The sequence below is a fragment of the Sapajus apella genome, unplaced genomic scaffold, assembly GCF_009761245.1.
Source record: "Sapajus apella isolate SASKATOON/1434 unplaced genomic scaffold, GSC_monkey_1.0 scaffold23, whole genome shotgun sequence".
NCBI classification, from domain to species: Eukaryota; Metazoa; Chordata; class Mammalia; order Primates; family Cebidae; genus Sapajus; species Sapajus apella.
The window spans coordinates 23,645,696-23,662,011 of NW_022436963.1; the positions used below are offsets into that span (position 1 = coordinate 23,645,696).

At 45.4% G+C, this 16,316-nt stretch overlaps 2 non-coding genes across 2 annotated transcripts; both read left to right on the plus strand.

Annotated features, from left to right (window-relative positions):
• The first annotated feature begins 599 nt into the window (after positions 1-599).
• On the plus strand, positions 600-703 carry LOC116559611. Its single transcript, XR_004272526.1, has one exon. It is a non-coding gene; the product is annotated as a small nucleolar RNA U13 (small nucleolar RNA).
• Positions 704-4,353: 3,650 nt separating this feature from the next.
• On the plus strand, positions 4,354-4,515 carry LOC116559618. The gene has a single exon (XR_004272533.1). It is a non-coding gene; the product is annotated as a U1 spliceosomal RNA (small nuclear RNA).
• Positions 4,516-16,316: the final 11,801 nt, after the last annotated feature.

A 16,316-nucleotide genomic window follows, 5' to 3' on the forward strand; every position in this document is an offset into this window, starting at 1 on the left:
CTGTTGGTCATGCCCATCAAGTCGGGAAGGGAATTTATATATAGACTACTCCCTAGATCCCCTCCTCCTGTCTCCCCAGTTCTGCCGAGGTCCTGGCATCATTTTTCCATCTCTCTGCTCTCCCCTCCCAGGGTCCTGGCTCCATGCTGAAATAGTGGCTGCCAGCCTGTCCTCCAGGATCTTCAGAGGGAAACATACAGACAGGACAATCGCGTCTTTCTCTTCCAGAACTGTGAAGCGTTATTCTGCCAAAAGCACCTGTTTCCTCTTTGGGGAATTGCGTCCGTGTAGAAAAGGACCAAGGGGGGAGGGATGGGCAATCTCATCTTCTGATTCTGCTGATACTGCGTCTGCAATGCACCACGTGGTGTGAGGCTGAATGGGGACATAATGGGATGGGAACAGGGACCAGCTCGCCCTGAGTCGCAAGGAAGGGGAGTGGCCTCGCATCAAACCAGCCCGAACAGAAGAGGGCGGTTATAGCACGCGTGAGAATGTCTGCGTGATGCCAGTGGTATGCCTCCCAGATCTGACATTGTGCTGCGAGGTGACAGACTGAATATGTGACAACTGCCATTGCATTCGTAAGAACTGCAGAGATCTTTTGGTAGCTCATGAGTGTGATGATCAGGTGCTCACACACATGTGTGAGATGTGCCCCCCTCGGACCGCATTTCGAAGTCAGCACAGTATCTGTCTGACATGCAAACAAACCAAAAAACTGTAGACGCTGTTCTCCTGAGGAAATAATGAGTTATAATGGTTGCTGACCAGTTTGGCCTGGGGCTGTCTTTCCACCTTCATTTCTTCCCATGTGCCACAAGACCTTCAAGCCTTTAGTCAATATTCACTACTTCAAAGTTCAGAAAAGCCTTCTATGAATCCGGGCTGCACACAAATAATACCCATAGAGCCAGCGTCACAGACTTGTGACTTGCGAAGTCACATGCTACAATGCTCTGCCCACACCCTCTGGAAATTCACAATAAATTTTGAACAAGGGACCTACATTTTCATTTTGTATCAGGCCTGGCAAATTATGTAGGCAGTCCTGAATTCCAAGGATAGCCACTGGGTTCTCAGACCTCACTTTCTCATATAATGTCAGGATTACAGGCATGAGCCACTGCACCCAGTCTTCCTTCAATTAAAACAAAGTTTCAAGTCTGTTGCAGTCTGCTGGTAATGGCAGAACCATTTGAAGTCAGTAATTGGACTCAGAGCTGCAAGCTTGGTCTACGTAGAGGAGGAGTTCCTCTCCCTAGGCCAGGACCCTCTGGAAACAGACTCTAGAGAAGGGGATGGGAGACTGCGGTGGGGCCCAGCTCTGCACCGTCAGCTATTTTAACTAGGAGTCAGGGAACCCTGTCATGCCCCACAGTCTGGTGGCAATATTTTTCACTCTGTCAGAGCACGACTTAAACATCTCTATCTTCCCATCCTGGGGAAGCTATTTCATTCTGATCAATTTGGCCTGCATTTAATAGACAGTCCAGTGTTCAGAAGGGTGTTGTATGAGGCCCCGTGACAGAAGGGGCTAGCGGTAGATTGTGAAGACACATTGTCCCACAGCTCTCGGGGACATTATTGGGACAACTGGGGCAATTTGAGTATAGAATGTATATTTGACACCATTCTTGTATCAATGTCTGTTTTCTTGGGTGTGATGATGGGGGTTGTGGTTATGTGGGAAGATGCTCCTTGTTTTGGTAGACACATTCTAAAGAATTTACAGGTGAAATTCCACGAAGTCTGCAACTTACTTTCAAATGTTCTGGGAGAAAATGACATACGTAATATATATATTTACATGAGAGTTTTCCTCTGAAATCTCTAGATTCTAAAGTCTAAATATTCTCTAATAATGGATTTATCATGAATTGTGCAACACTGGAGCTTTAAGGTTTGAGAAATCTCTATTTCATGCTGGCTCTATTCCATGTTGACTGTGGAAGTTGGCAGTCATTTCTTCATTAATGAAAACTGACAAATGGACACTATTACCACCTTGTATTGATCAGATTTTACCAGAGGAAATCCAGGATGCTTTGCATGGACAACTGTGTCAATAAAAACAAATTCCCTCTGAGAAAATAAAAATAAATAAAAAAGACTCAGGCTGGGCATCGTGGTTCACACCTATAACCAAGCAGTTTGGGACACTGAAGTAGGAGAATCACTTGAGCCCAGGAGTTTGAGACCAGCCTAGGTGACCAAGCAAGACTCCATCTCTACAAAATATAAACATAATTTTTAAAAAAGACTCTCTTTCTCACATAGTTCTATCTATATCATCGATTTCATCTATCTATCGATCGATCTATGTATCTACCTATCATCTGTCTATCTACAAAGAGAAAGAAGAGGAAGACAGACAAATAAAGCCAATATGGAGAAACATTATTGATTGGCGAGACTGGCTGAAAGTGTATATATTTTTTCAATATTTCTTTGGCTTGAAATCCTTCTAAATAAAATGTTGGGAGGGAAAATGCACTATCTCTCCCGATGAGGTTGTCGTCACTGGGAGATAAGATGTCTATCGTCTACCCAGAAGCAGATCCGGAGATAAAGTTTCAAGTGCAACTTGCTTACTCAGTAAGTGATCCAGCAAACACCAGTGGAAGAGTGAGGTGGGAGAAGGCAGCCAATAAGGAGGATATCATCAGGTCTCTGCCATCTCTGAGAGTCAAGGGGACTTCATACCTGGGAAACTGCAGTCACACAGAACGTCTCGGGTGAGAGCCGGGGTATTTACACGCAGTGTAGTCATAGTACAAGGGCTGCCCCCATGGTGGCAGCCAGAGAAGACCCCGAGCAGTAGGCATTCAGGCCAGGCAACTAGTAAGTCCTAGCGTCTGCTCCACAATCTTCCATCCATTCATTCAACTGACTTCCACCTAGTGGACCCAGGGCCAGGTCCTCACTAGGCTCTGGGGAAATAGTCCTCATGACAGGTACAACCCCTGCTCCCACAGGAGAATGAGAACAAGTAGGGAAAACAAACAAAAACCGGGTAAACAAGAATTGACAACAGAGAAGAAATTACAACTCACTTGGTCATCAAATCATTGAACTTCTAGTGAGCACCTATTGCGTGTTGGTGAGAATTCTAGATGTAAGGAATACATAGATTAAATAAGATTATAGGTCCTCAAGCAATTCATGACTTTTTTTTTCTTTAAGGGAAACAATCTAATTAAAGTCCTCACTGCTCCAGAGGGGTGAGATACTGAAATCCAGCTGCAAGGAAATTTAAAGAACAGGGCCATTGCTTACATTTAGATAGAAAAGCCCCTTTCTTACCCCATCCACCATCCTCCCAGGGTGCTAACCCTAGCCTGAGAACTGACCTGGAGAGCTGTCCTTCAATTAACTGAATTTGCTTCTGAAACAATGGCAGCAGAAGGGCACACTCTGGGCTGGGCGCAGTGGCTCACGCCTGTAATCTCAGCACTTTAGGAGACTCAGGCAGATGGATCATTTGAGGCCAGGAGTTCGAGATCAGCTTGGCCAATATGGTGACACCTCATCTCTACTAATACTACAAAAAGTAGCTGAGCCTGGTGGCACACGCCTGTAGTCACAGCTACTTGGGAGGCTGAGGCAGGAGTATCGCTTGAGGTTTCAGTGAGGGAGAGTGGAGGTTGCAATGAGCCGAGATCACGCCACTGCACTCCAGCCTGGGAGACAGAGCGAGACTCAGTAAAAAACAAACAAACAAAAAAAAGGGTGCACTCTGTCTCTGTTCTCAAGTTTCATGCTATTCTATGTTTTGTCGTGCCTGTTAGAGCCTTGATGTTCCCCAGAGGAAAGAGGGGGACCTGGGGTCCACCTGTGAAAATCACACCACCTCCCTTCTGCCTGGCTACCTTGGAGACTTCCAAGCGTTGCCTCCTCGTCATCTAAAGTAGAGACATCCACAAAATCTGGTTCAACTCCCTCCTGAACACCAAATGAGTAACTGGTACAAGATTCATCATTTAACTGATGACGGCAGTATGTTGTGGGATTTCAGCATCAAACGCGTTGCACTTCCATCACCGTACCCACTGGGCAACAAGGACAGAGATGAGGTTACATCTCATCTCACGCCTCTCAGGGGTGAGGCATGCGTTACAAACATCAAATGCTGAGCTTTGGGTAGTTGCTACTGTTTTTTATTTGTTTTTGTTTTGTTTTGTTTTTAATTCCAGGCATGGTGGTTCAAGCCTGTAGTCCCAGCTACTCTGGAGGCTGAGGCAGGAGGATCTTTGAAATCCTTGAGCCCAGGAATTCGAGGCTGGAGTGAGCTATGATTGTACCACTACCCTCAAGCCTGAGCAATATAGTGAGAGCTTATCTCTAAAAAAATTAACTACCTCAAAGGGGAGATACTGTGATCATGAGGGTGGTTTTCCCAGGGCAAGTCTTATCCATTGCACTCCAAATGTGCTGACTCCTGCAGTTTCTCCAAATGTGGGAAATTTGACTACATAATTTGTGGTAGTGTGGTAGTGTTCATGCTCTCCCCAACCAAAAAATAAAAACTTAAAAAAAAATAAATAAAAATTACACTAAACTAAAAAGAAGCAAACAAAAAACCAAAAGGTTAGAGCTTTGGGAATTGCAGACCTATGGTTCTGAGCTTGTTTTTCCAACGTGGTATGGAGTGAATCCTTTCCTTTCTGTCGAGCCTCTATTGCTTTCCTGTAACTTGGATGAGGGAAAACTCACACTTTTTAAAAGGAAACCCTAGGAAAACTAGCCATCTGGGCTGTGTGTTGGTTCCTGGATGGTGCCAGGCTGGCAGTAGAAGCAGCTGCGGCCTGAAGGTTGGCTCAACCCCACTCTTCATTGGGCCAGCTCTGGGCAACCCACACCCACATCCACACCCACAGGCTGCATTGTTCTGTGTTCAAGAGCTTCCTTGAAGCCTCTCTTCTCTTTCCCTCTCTTGTTTTTTTTTGAGACAGTCTTACTCTGTCACCCAGGCTGGAGGGAAGTGACACAATCTCGGCTCACTGCAACTTCCACCTCCCAGATTCAAGTGATTCTTATGTCTCGACCTCTGGAGTAGCTGTCTACAGTCCTGTGCCATCACACCAGGCTAATTTTTCTATTTTTTGTAAAGACAGGGTTTTGCCATGTTGGCCAGGCTGGTCTCAAACTCCTGGCCTCAAGTGATCTGCCTGCCTCAACCTCCTGAAGTGCTAGGATTACAGGCGTGAGCCACCGCCCCTGGCCTCTTTTCTTTCTCTTTTGCAAATACTCTGTCTGAGGGCCCCACGGGCTCTGCATCTGTCTACGCTGTGCTTCTCATAGCTGGCCTCCAGCCTCTCCACACAGCAGTCACAGGGAGCCTCCTAAATGCACATCTACTGATGGGGGCTTCTCTGCCAAGGCCATCAGCTGCTCCCTGTGCTCCTCGGGAGGAGGGAGGAAGCCCTTCCTCCTTCACACAACGTCAAAGCCCCCACCAGGGCCCCAGCTCTCCAGCCCCAGCCCCATCTCTCCCTTCCTCCAACTTCGCATCCAGGCAAAGATAATTACCTGCTATACCTCTAACAGTCCGAGACATCTGCAAATGCAGTTGCTTCTACCTGGAAAGCACTTCTTCCTTTTGCCCGCTCACCTTCCCAAACCCCTCTTTTCACATAACCCATTTTTCTTCCTTGCTCTAGACTTTGCTTAAATGTCACCTCCTCTAGCTGGCCTTGCCTGACCCCTGACACTTGAGTGAGATGCTCCCCGTAGGCTCCCCGATCACAGCAGCCAGGGATGGGTTTGCAGTTTTACCTGTGTCTCACAGAGCTATCGGTGTGGTATAAATGTGTGAAGGATACGTGGATGAGTATGCGGATGGACGTTTGCTAGGCGCTCGGTCGGCCACTGAAATGGGATTCCAGATTGGTGCTGTGTAAGCAGGGGCCACCAGCTGGTGCTGCTTGTCCACTGGCTATTACCAATTTGCAACAAATTAAGTACAGACATTAGGAGTGTTTTGAAACTTGTAAAGGACTTTGAGTGCTTTTATGTTTGCTGAATCTAATAATAAAAAACACTGAGCTTGTATTTTATATGCCTTGGTTTTATATTATTCTATTAAATTATGTCAATTGTATTTTATTGTATTGGTCTGCAATGGATTAGAAATCTCAAAAGCTGGCTGGGCACAGTAGCTCATGCCTGTAATCCCAGCACTCTGAGAGGTACAGGAGGGTGGATCACTTGAAGTTAGGAGTTTAAGACCAGCCTGGCCAACATGGCAAAAGCCCACCTCTACTAAAAATACAAAAATTAGCTGGGCATGGTGGCAGACACCTGAAACTCCAGCTACTCGGGAGGCTGAGGCAGGAGAATCACATGAACCCGAGAGGTGAAGGTCGCAGTGAGCCAAGATTGTGCCACTGCACACCAGGCTGAGTGACAAAGCAAGACTGTCTCAAACAACAAAAACAGAAATCTCAAAAACTGACCGTTTACTACCAGATAATTTGAGAAGCACTGTTCTACACTGTTCCTAGGGCAACAACACAATCTGTGTGGGGTCTGAGTGTGTGTGTGTGTGTGTGTGTGTGTGTGGTGTTTGTGGAGTAGGGTACAACAGGAAAGTGAAGAATTAGAAGATAAACTCGGTTGAATCTGTGTTTGCAGGGAAGCTTTTCCATATGATAACGTCAAAAGACTTTCTCCGAATCAAATAAGCCAGAACAAACAGCTTATAGAATGGTCTTGTGAACCTGGTGCCCTCAAAGGGAGACTAAATTGCAACTATTAAGATCATCCTATTGATCCAACTGACCCAGACAGCCCCATGCACGAGGGGACCCATGCCATAAAAATGTGTCCCTCTCAAACAAGCAAACAAACAAGCAAAACACCAAAATTTTAATAAACGGTTATTTATCTTGAATGCTAAATAAATAAATAAAGCAACTTTCTCACTCACTTTGGAGACATAATTTTAAAATTTGTTTCCTAACTTTCCCCAGTCTGGCTTCCATTAGAGAACTATTCCCCAAATTAACCTCTGTGCCCTCTCGAGTAAAGAATGCAAGAGATTTCTACCAGCTATTTTCTCCCATTTCGAACATGCCATGTGTGTTTAACAGGAGGCAGAGATCTCCAGGCTGGAAGTGGTAGCAAAGGGGTCTTTTAACAACTGTTCTTTGAAAATCAGCATAGTTTTATTTTAATGAGAGGCACCCCCTTTCTCCCCAAAAGGTCTCTCACATCGCCATCCTGAGGCAAACGTTTAATTGATGCTAAGGAATTTTACGTTCAATCACCTGGCAAGTGCTGAGCAAGTAGAAAAATGAGTCCAATAGGCTATGTGATGGGGGACCAGGGTAAAGACTGAACTTTAACTGTGCTCGTGAGGAGAGATCAGATAAGTCACCGGTGGCTTCAGCAACACTGAGTTATCATTCTCCACAGTTGTGAAGAAAAAGGTCAGAGCACAGGGTGGTGAACATGCATTTGAGGCCCCAGAAATGGTTTTCTTAGCCATAGTTTCTGGAATCAAACACACTGGGTTATTTCTTTGAAGGCAGAGTTAAACGCATGTAGTGGAAAAGTTCAGGGTTCAAAGTATAATTTCAAAAACAAAGAACCAAGTTTCCAACTTAAGCATCTAGGTAAATGGACACAGGCCACGAGCTGAGAAGCAAAGGCAGGCACGCCTTTTCTGCACAGACTGCCAAAATGCCGCTGAATCTGCCTCTTGAGAACCATACCCCAAGTCCACACCCTCTACGCTCGCTCTGGGCTTACTGTAAGACTTGATTCCATCGATCGGAAAGCAGCAAATGTGGCTGAGGCAGAGTTTTTTTGTTTTTTTGAGAAAGGGTCTCACTGTGTTGCCCAGGCTGGAGTGCCAAGGCACAGTCTCGGCTCACTACAGCCTCAACGTCCCAGGCTCAAGTGATCCTCCCACCTCAGCCTTCCAAGTAGCTGGGACTGTAGGTGTGGGTCACATGACCAGCTCATTTTTCTATTTTTTGTAGAGATGGAGTTTCACCATGTTGCCCAGGCTGGTCTCTGACTCCTGGGCTCAAGCTATCTGCCCACATTAGCCCCCAAAGTGCTGGGATTACAGGTTGAATCACTGTGCCCAGCCCCCAAAGCAGAGCTTTCAATAGTACTTGTACCTTGGCACTTGCCCTTGCTTGCTGCTGTTTGGAAGCCTGAGTTAGCCACCTGGAGGATGAGAGGCCACATGGAGCAGAGCTGAGCCCTCCCACCTGCAGCCCTTCAGGACCAATTAGCCTGCTCAAGGCCAGACAGGTGAGTGAGGCCATGCTAGATTGTATAGCCTCAGCTGAGCCACCAGCTGCCACAGAGATAGGTCACATATCCCAGGCAAGAGGAACCACCCAACCGACCTACAGAATCATGACAAATAATAATTGTTTGTCATTTTAAGCCTATGAAGAGGTAGTTTGCTACACAGGAAAAGCCAACTAATATGCATTCATTCATGTATTCATCCATTTATTTATTTAACAAATATTTATTGAGTGCCTTCTGTTGGCTCATTATACTAGGCAGAAAGGCAACTGAAAAAGGCCATGAGCTCTTTGAAGCCAAGGATATAGCTTATTTCCAGGCCTGGCACACTCTGGCATATAGGAGGTGCTCAAAAACTTTATCTAATAAACACATGAATTGGAATTAATCCCAAGGGGACAATTATAGATCTCAAGCTTTAAAAGTACAGATTGCTTGACTCAGCAATTCCACTTCTTTAATTTAATGTAAGGAAATATTTTCAGGATGTGTGCAAAAAATTTAATTACAAGAATGTTCTATCATAGCCTCATTTACAGTGGCTTCATTGGATGTGGCTGAAAACACATTGGTGGCAATAGCAGTGTAGTCTCTGAGACAATTTGGTTGAAAAGAACATTGCAATCATGGGTGCAGGTAATTTCCACCCCCTGTGGAGTAGCTTTATGACCTTTTGTTTCTTTAGACAAAAAATAAATGTAAATACCTTTCAGAATTTGGGGGATTTTTTTTGGGGGGGGACGGAGTTTCGCTCTTGTTACCCAGGCTGGAGTGCAATGGCGCCATCTCGGCTCACCGCAACCTCCGCCTCCTGGGTTCAGGCAATTCTCCTGCCTCAGCCTCCTGAGTAGCTGGGATTACAGGCACACGCCACCATGCCCAGCTGATTTTTTGTATTTTTAGTAGAGACGGGGTTTCACCGTGTTGACCAGGATGGTCTCGATCTCTTGACCTTGTGATCCACCCGCCTCGGCCTCCCAAAGTGCTGGGATTACAGGCTTGAGCCACCGCACCCAGCCAAATTTGGGGGATTTTATTCTCCTCTACTTTTAAAATTTCTAATTCCCTTTTAGACAGTTAAATATGGTCTGGGCTGCTAATAAGAAGCTGCAAAAAATTTGTTTTATGTCTATCAGAGAGTTGGTTAAAGGACAGGACAAGCATACGATGGGTATTCCCCATTTTAGGGGATCTGGGAGAGAAAGGATAGAGATATATGCCTCTGTTTACATCAAAAAGTGGTTATTATGTTCATCAGGGTTCTCCAGGAAAACAGAATTCAGAAAGAGAGAGATTTTAATTGGCTTACATGATTGGCAGAGACTGCCAAATCTGAAATTTGTAGGGTAGGCTGGCAGGCTAGAAATTCAGACAAGAGTTGATGTTATAGTCCAGTCTGAAATCTGTAGTCTGGCAGGCTGGAAACTGAGGAAGATTTCCATGTTTCTTCCTCTCCAGGAAACCTCAGATTTGGCTCTAAGACCTTCACATGATTGGATGAAGCCCACCCACATTATCAAAGGCAACCTCCTTTATTTAATGTCAGCTGACTGTAGATGCTCATTACATCTGTGAAATACCTTCAAAGCAGCATCTGGATTGGTGTTTGACCAAATAACTGTGCACCGTAACCTAGCCAAGGTAACACATAAAATTTAACTGTCGCTGTCATAAGTTGGAAAAAAAAATCAGGCTATAGAATAGAGTAATTTTGTTCTATTTTTAAAGAGGAAAATTATATATCTATAGAAAAGAAATTAGGAAAGGTCTGCACCAATATGTTAACCATGATTGTCTCTGGGAGGGTCTGACTGTTGGTCTCTTTCCTCTCTGCTGGTCTGGTTTTTCTGTTTTGCCTGAAAAGAGAAAGCCTTGCTATTGAAAGAAAACAAATAAATAAAAGGAACAAAGAATTAAAGAACCTTGTCAATGCCCTTCAGCCAAAGACCACCCAGGAACACACCTGTTGTTGAACAAGTTGGTTTTGTTAATGGTGGCAACTAGTGAGCATGAATACCATGGGGAACTGTGGGAGTTTCCGTAGAGGGTGTTAGAAACTAGTACAGGGTTTGGGCTTTGGTTCGGTAATTTGGGGGAAGACTTAAGGAAACAGGCTCACTCCAGATTCAGTGCTGTCAGAAACCAGCCATAATTCTAAAATTCAGTATCACAGTAAGTCTTAAGTATACGGAAGGCAAACTCAATGAAAGATAAAGCTGTAATTGACAAAGCAGCAGCAGTCCCTCATGTTAGGTGAGAAAAAGAGATGTTTGGTATTTTATGGGTTACACAATGACCTCTTCAGTTTACTTTATCCTGGTTGCAGAGTGGCCTTGTCTGTGTTCTGTGAGATTGTGTCTGTCCAACAGGAGAACACTACAGCTCTGCTATGAGTATCAGATCAGTTACCCGGGTGCCAGAGGTTACTTTTTTTTTTTCTCTACCTGAATAGGGATAATAGTAGGAAATTTACTTACACTGAAAAAAAAAAAAAAAGTTTGGAGAGACTTTATTTTCTGTAACTGATTCTCCTTCTCTTTACTTAGCCATGTTTTCCTCAAAGTATTTATTTAGCAAATTGAACCAGGATTAGTTTTTCAATCACTAGAGTACATATCATAAATTGTGAGCATTCTATCCAAGACATGAAATGGTGAACACTAGGGTCGTTTACATCCTTTAGGCGATGGTTGCTTCAGTTGCTTCCTTCCTGGTCTAATCCCAAACCAGGGCATAATTTTTTTTTTTTTTTTTTGAGACAGAGTCTTGCTCTGTTGCCAGGCTAGAGTGCAGTGACGCGATCTTAGCTCACTGCAAACTCCACCTCCTGGGTTCCAGCAATGACTGTGCCTCAGCCTCCTGAGTAGCAGGGACTACAGGCATGCGCCACCATGCCCAGCTAATTTTTGTATTTTCAGTAGAGACGGGGTTTCACCATGTTGGCCAGGATGGTCTCGATCTCTTGACCTCATGATCCGCCCATTTCAGCCTCCCAAAGTGCTGGGATTACAGGCGTGAGCCACAGCACCCGGCCTTTGTTTTTTAGACAGCATCTCGCCCTGTTGCCCAGGCTGGAATGCAGTGGCTCAATGTTGGCTCACTGAAACCTCTGCTTCCCAGGTTCAAGTGATTCTCCTGCCTCAGCCTCCCAAGTAGCTGGGATTACAGGCATGTGCCACCACGCCTGGCCAATTTTTGTATTTTTAGTAGAGACGAGGTTTCGCCATGTTGGCCAGGCTGGTCTTGAACTCCTAGCGTCAAGTGATACGCCCACCTCGGTCTCCCAGAATGCTGGGATTACAAGCGTGAACCACCATGCCCAACCACCAGGGCATAATTGATTGGAAATAGGAAGGTGTTGAAAAGAAGAAAACAAAAACTTTAGATTTTTTTAAAATGATGATTGTGATGAAAGATGCTTAAAAAGTTGGAAAATCATTCCAGGCAAAATTTCCCCTTGGCAAACAAAAATTTCCTCTTTGTATAAACATAATGACTGAGAATTTTCATTATCAATGAATTCAGCATTCCAACCATACTGACAACTTAATCAATTTGCTTTTGGCCAAATTCCTCCTGACCAAATTGTCTGCTATGATATATAACCGTAAAACATTGGAAATGACCTAAACATCCAACAAGGAGCTTACTGAAGAAAGCCAAATAAATCATGGCTCATCAATACAATAAATGTCATACATTCACTTAAAGCAACATGCATATACATTTCTTTTGAAAGGAGTAAATGAATGCTTCTAAACATGTGGGGAAAGAGTTACATTTACAAATAAGCCCAATTTAGGTTTGGTTGTTGTTTTTTGTTGTTGTTTTTGAGGCAGGGTCTCATTCTGTCACCCAGGCTGGCGTGATCATAGATCACTGTAGGCTTAAACTTGTAGGCTCAAGTGATTCTTCTACCTCAGCACCCCAAGGACCTGGGACCACAGGTGCGCACCACCAAACTCAGCTAATTTTTAAATTTTTTGTAAAGCCAAGGTTACACCAGGTTGCCCATGCTGCTCTCAAACTCCTGGGCTCAAGCAGTCCTCCTGCCTTGATCTCCCAAAGCATAGGATTACAGGTGTGAGCCACCATACCAGCCCCAATTTAATTGTGACCGTATAGCAAATTCCAGGAATTTGACCAATAGAGACAGATCCTCTTTTCTCTTAAATGTAACCCACCTTTCACTGTTTGTTCAGTTCATCAAATAATATTTCCTAACTATCCTTTGCTTGGTTTTTCAGAACATAGGTATTAAGTGGAAAGCAAATCTACTCAGTTCTAAACTGGCAGGGGTGGCTGGGTATGATGTCTTATGCCTATAATCCCAGCATTTTGGGAGATCAAAGTGGAAGGACTGCTTGAGCCTGAGAGTTTGAGACCAGACTGGGCAACACAGCAAGACCCTGTCTTCATTTGTAAAATAAAAAATAAAATGGGAGGGGTGATTCCAACGATATAGCACCTGGTCTAACGTCTAGGAAAAAGAGGCTGAAATGTCAGCTCATGTCAACCCAAGAACGGAGCACTTTCTCCCTGAGAAAGATTTTACTCTTTAAGCCATGGTGTCTTCCTTCTCCTGGACTTTAAAATTTTTCTTGAACAGCTCTATTGAGGTATAATTAACATACAGTAAACGGCACATATTTAAGGCATGCAATACAACGAGTTTTGATTTACTCGTATATCCATATAATTATAATCAACATCAAGGTAATGAGCATAGCCATTCCCCCCAAGTTTCCTTGTGCATCTTCTAATCCTTCTGATATGATTTGGCTGCATCCCCACCCAAATCCCATCTTGAATTGTGACTCCCACAATTCCCACATCTTGTGGAAAGGACCCCCCACTACAACCGTGGGAGATAATTGAATCATGAGGGCGGCTTCCTCCACACTGTTCTTGTGATAGTGACTAAGTCTCATGAGATCTGTTGGTTTTATAAAGGGAAAGCCCCTTCACTTGGCTCTCATTCTCTTTTGCCTACTGCCATGTAAAACTTGACTTTCACCTTCCGCCATGGTTGTGAGGCCTCCCCAGCCACGTGGAACTGTAAGTCCATGAAGCCTCTTTTTCCTTATTAATTAATCAGTCTTGAATATGTCTCTGTCAACAGTGTGAGAACAGACTATACACCTTCCTTTCCACCTCTTCCCAACCTCCCCTTGGGGCAACCATTGCTTTGTCACTATAGTTTCCATTTTCCAGAGTTTCATGTTGCTACCAGCATCGGTAACTTATTCCCTTTGACTGCTGAGTAGTAAGGCACTGTATGGATGCATACCATTTTGTTTATGCATTCAGCAGTTGATGGGCACTCAGATTGTTTTCAGTTTGGGGCAACCACACATAAAGCTGCTACAGACATTCAAACATTCTTGTGCAGGTCTTTGATGGACATCAACTCTCCTTTCTCTTGGATGAATATCTAAGAGTAGCATGGCTGGATCAAATGGCAAGTTTAACTTTTTAAGAAACTGCCAAAATGCTTTCCAAAAGTGTTTGCACCATTTAATGTTCCCATCAGCAGTGAGTGAGTGTCTAGACTTTTTCAACCCAGACAGAAGCCTGAGTTCTAAGGACCCCAGAACGTGGGTGCCTCTGAGAAGGGCCACACTTTACATAGGTATGTTTAGCAGAGGGCCCTGGAAGACGTGGGAGACACAGCGCTTGGGTGGGGATCAGCCACAGTCCACCAGGAAATGGGAAGACCAGTTTCATCCGAAAGCCAGTGGGCTCTGAAACTATTCCATGCTTTCTTTGTCCCAGCCTGGGAAGTAGAGGAGGTAAAGAATTTCAATGAGCTGCTTTTGATTTGACGAAATTTTGTCGGTTTCAGTAACTATTTGTTGAATTAATCTGTGTGCCAAAGGAGGCCACAAAGAGAAGCATATGGCTGGGGTTTAATGAGGAGATCCTGAAGAGTCCATAGAGGAGGAGGGAGAGTGGGAGAGGCTTAGCAGGGCAATGATTCTCATTTTACAAAATGCCTAGTATGGAGATTGCTGTAGCATTTTCAGGGCTGGGGAAATGACATCCCTAAGCCTTGCATTCTAGATCCTTCAAAAACAAGTCGCCCTTTTAAAGTCTCACAGTTAAAGAGATATTTGGTGTCTCTTGAACATGTGATCAGAGGGTTTTCTGATGGAAATCCTTGGTTGTTTTTAACAAAATAAGCCAGATGTAGAGCCCACGTGACAGGACCTGACACCTCTCGGGCTATCTTCTCACGGCTCATCTTCTTTCCTGGCCTAATTTCTAGACTCTGCACCTGTGGTCTTTTCTCCATCATCGCCTTCTCAGCCTCTGCCATTAATTGCACTCATTGAATGCACTGGGCTCATGGCAGCTTCCTAGTTCCTGAATCCAATGGCCTTTTCTCATGGTTCTCCTGCTCTGTTTTCAAATGGTTCTCCTGCTCTCATGGAACCATTTTCATATAGAAAGCGGGCAGGGAAGTGCTGGAAAGAGAAGGGCATGGTCCCTGTCTAGGGCTCCACGTCGGAGCCTGTGCCCACGGACCTAGGTGAGGACAGCCATTCCTGCCTTCATGCACAAAAGTTGCACTTCCCAAGACCATTCTGGCCCGCCATGCCCCCACCCCGTGCCTATAAAAACCCTGAGACCTTAGTGGGTATGCACGGAAGCAGCACTGGACGTTGAGAACACACCAGCCGAAGAACACAGAAGCAGCTGGATGTCGAGAGCACACTGGCAGGCACCGGCAGGCCCTCCCCCAGCACAACTACACGGAGTTTGGCTGGGGAGGTTAGAGGGGAGTCCTGCCGCTGACCGGCCCGAATCCAGGGGAAAACCACCTTTCCATTCCATCTCCCTTCTGACCCCCCATCTGCTGAGAGCTACTTCCACTCAATAAAACCTTGCCCTCATTCTCCAAGCCCACATGTCATCCAATTCTTCCAGTACACCAAGGCAGGAAATCCTGGGATACAGAAAGCCCTCTGTCCTTGTGATAAGGCAGGGTGTCTAATACAGCCGACTAGCAAAAGCCACCTACAGATGGCAAAACAAAAAGAACTCCCTGTAACACACGCCCAGTGGGGCTTCAGGAGCTGTAAGCATTCACCTCTAGATGCGGTCACAGGGCCCAAGCCCCACAGCTTGCCCATCTGCCTGCTCCCCCGAGAGGTTTGAGTAGCAGGTCACTGAAGAAGCAAGCCACACACGCCTTGTGAGAGGACAAGGGAACTTTTCCCATTTCAAGTTGGTCTTCCCACCCACCTCCTTCTTATGGATGGCTCTCCTGCCTAGATCTGTAGGGTGCTGTTCTCCTACCTAGCTCTGCTGCTACCGGTAGATTTCCCGCAAAAGCTGTCTCTGAGATGGAGATGATCAGGGAGTGCTCTCAGCATCACGCCGTGGAAGGCAGAGGGAAGCAGGACTGGGAGGGAGAAGCAGAGCTGTGAAATAGTTGCAGCAAAGACCGCAGCCAGCTCCACAGGGACAGGCACCTGGGGCACTGAGTTGGAGCTAGAGTCAGGTCTTTACACACCCCATTGATCAGTCACTAGGTGTGGGCTCCTACCGAGCACTAGCTCGACCCGAGAGACCCCTACCCAGGCAGCACCGAAGGAAATGAGAGGCAGACACCCAGATAGGACAGTAAAGTGGATCTATCCGGGGTCCAGCAGCTTTCTGAACTGAAAGCCTCCAGGGCTGACAGCATTCCAGGCTAAAGGCTCCGAGCAGAGGCTGATCCACGTATTCTCTCTGCACAGGTGATTATTATTAACAAACAGATGTTCCGTATTTTCTCACAACTCAACAATATACCAAGCAGGCAGCTATTGCCCACTTACCCCTGATCACAAACTAAAAGGTATTCTCCACGAGGAAGCCACGGGGGCAGGGTCAGATATCTCAAAGAATTGTTCTAACCGGTGTATGATATTTATACATTGTCCTGCCACTTTGGAATGGTTTCCCACTGCGGCGGGGTGGGGGGGCGGCAGCCTCGTTTTCCTTGCCATTGTTCTTCCTAGCAAACAATATATTCTATCATACACTCAGCATTCATC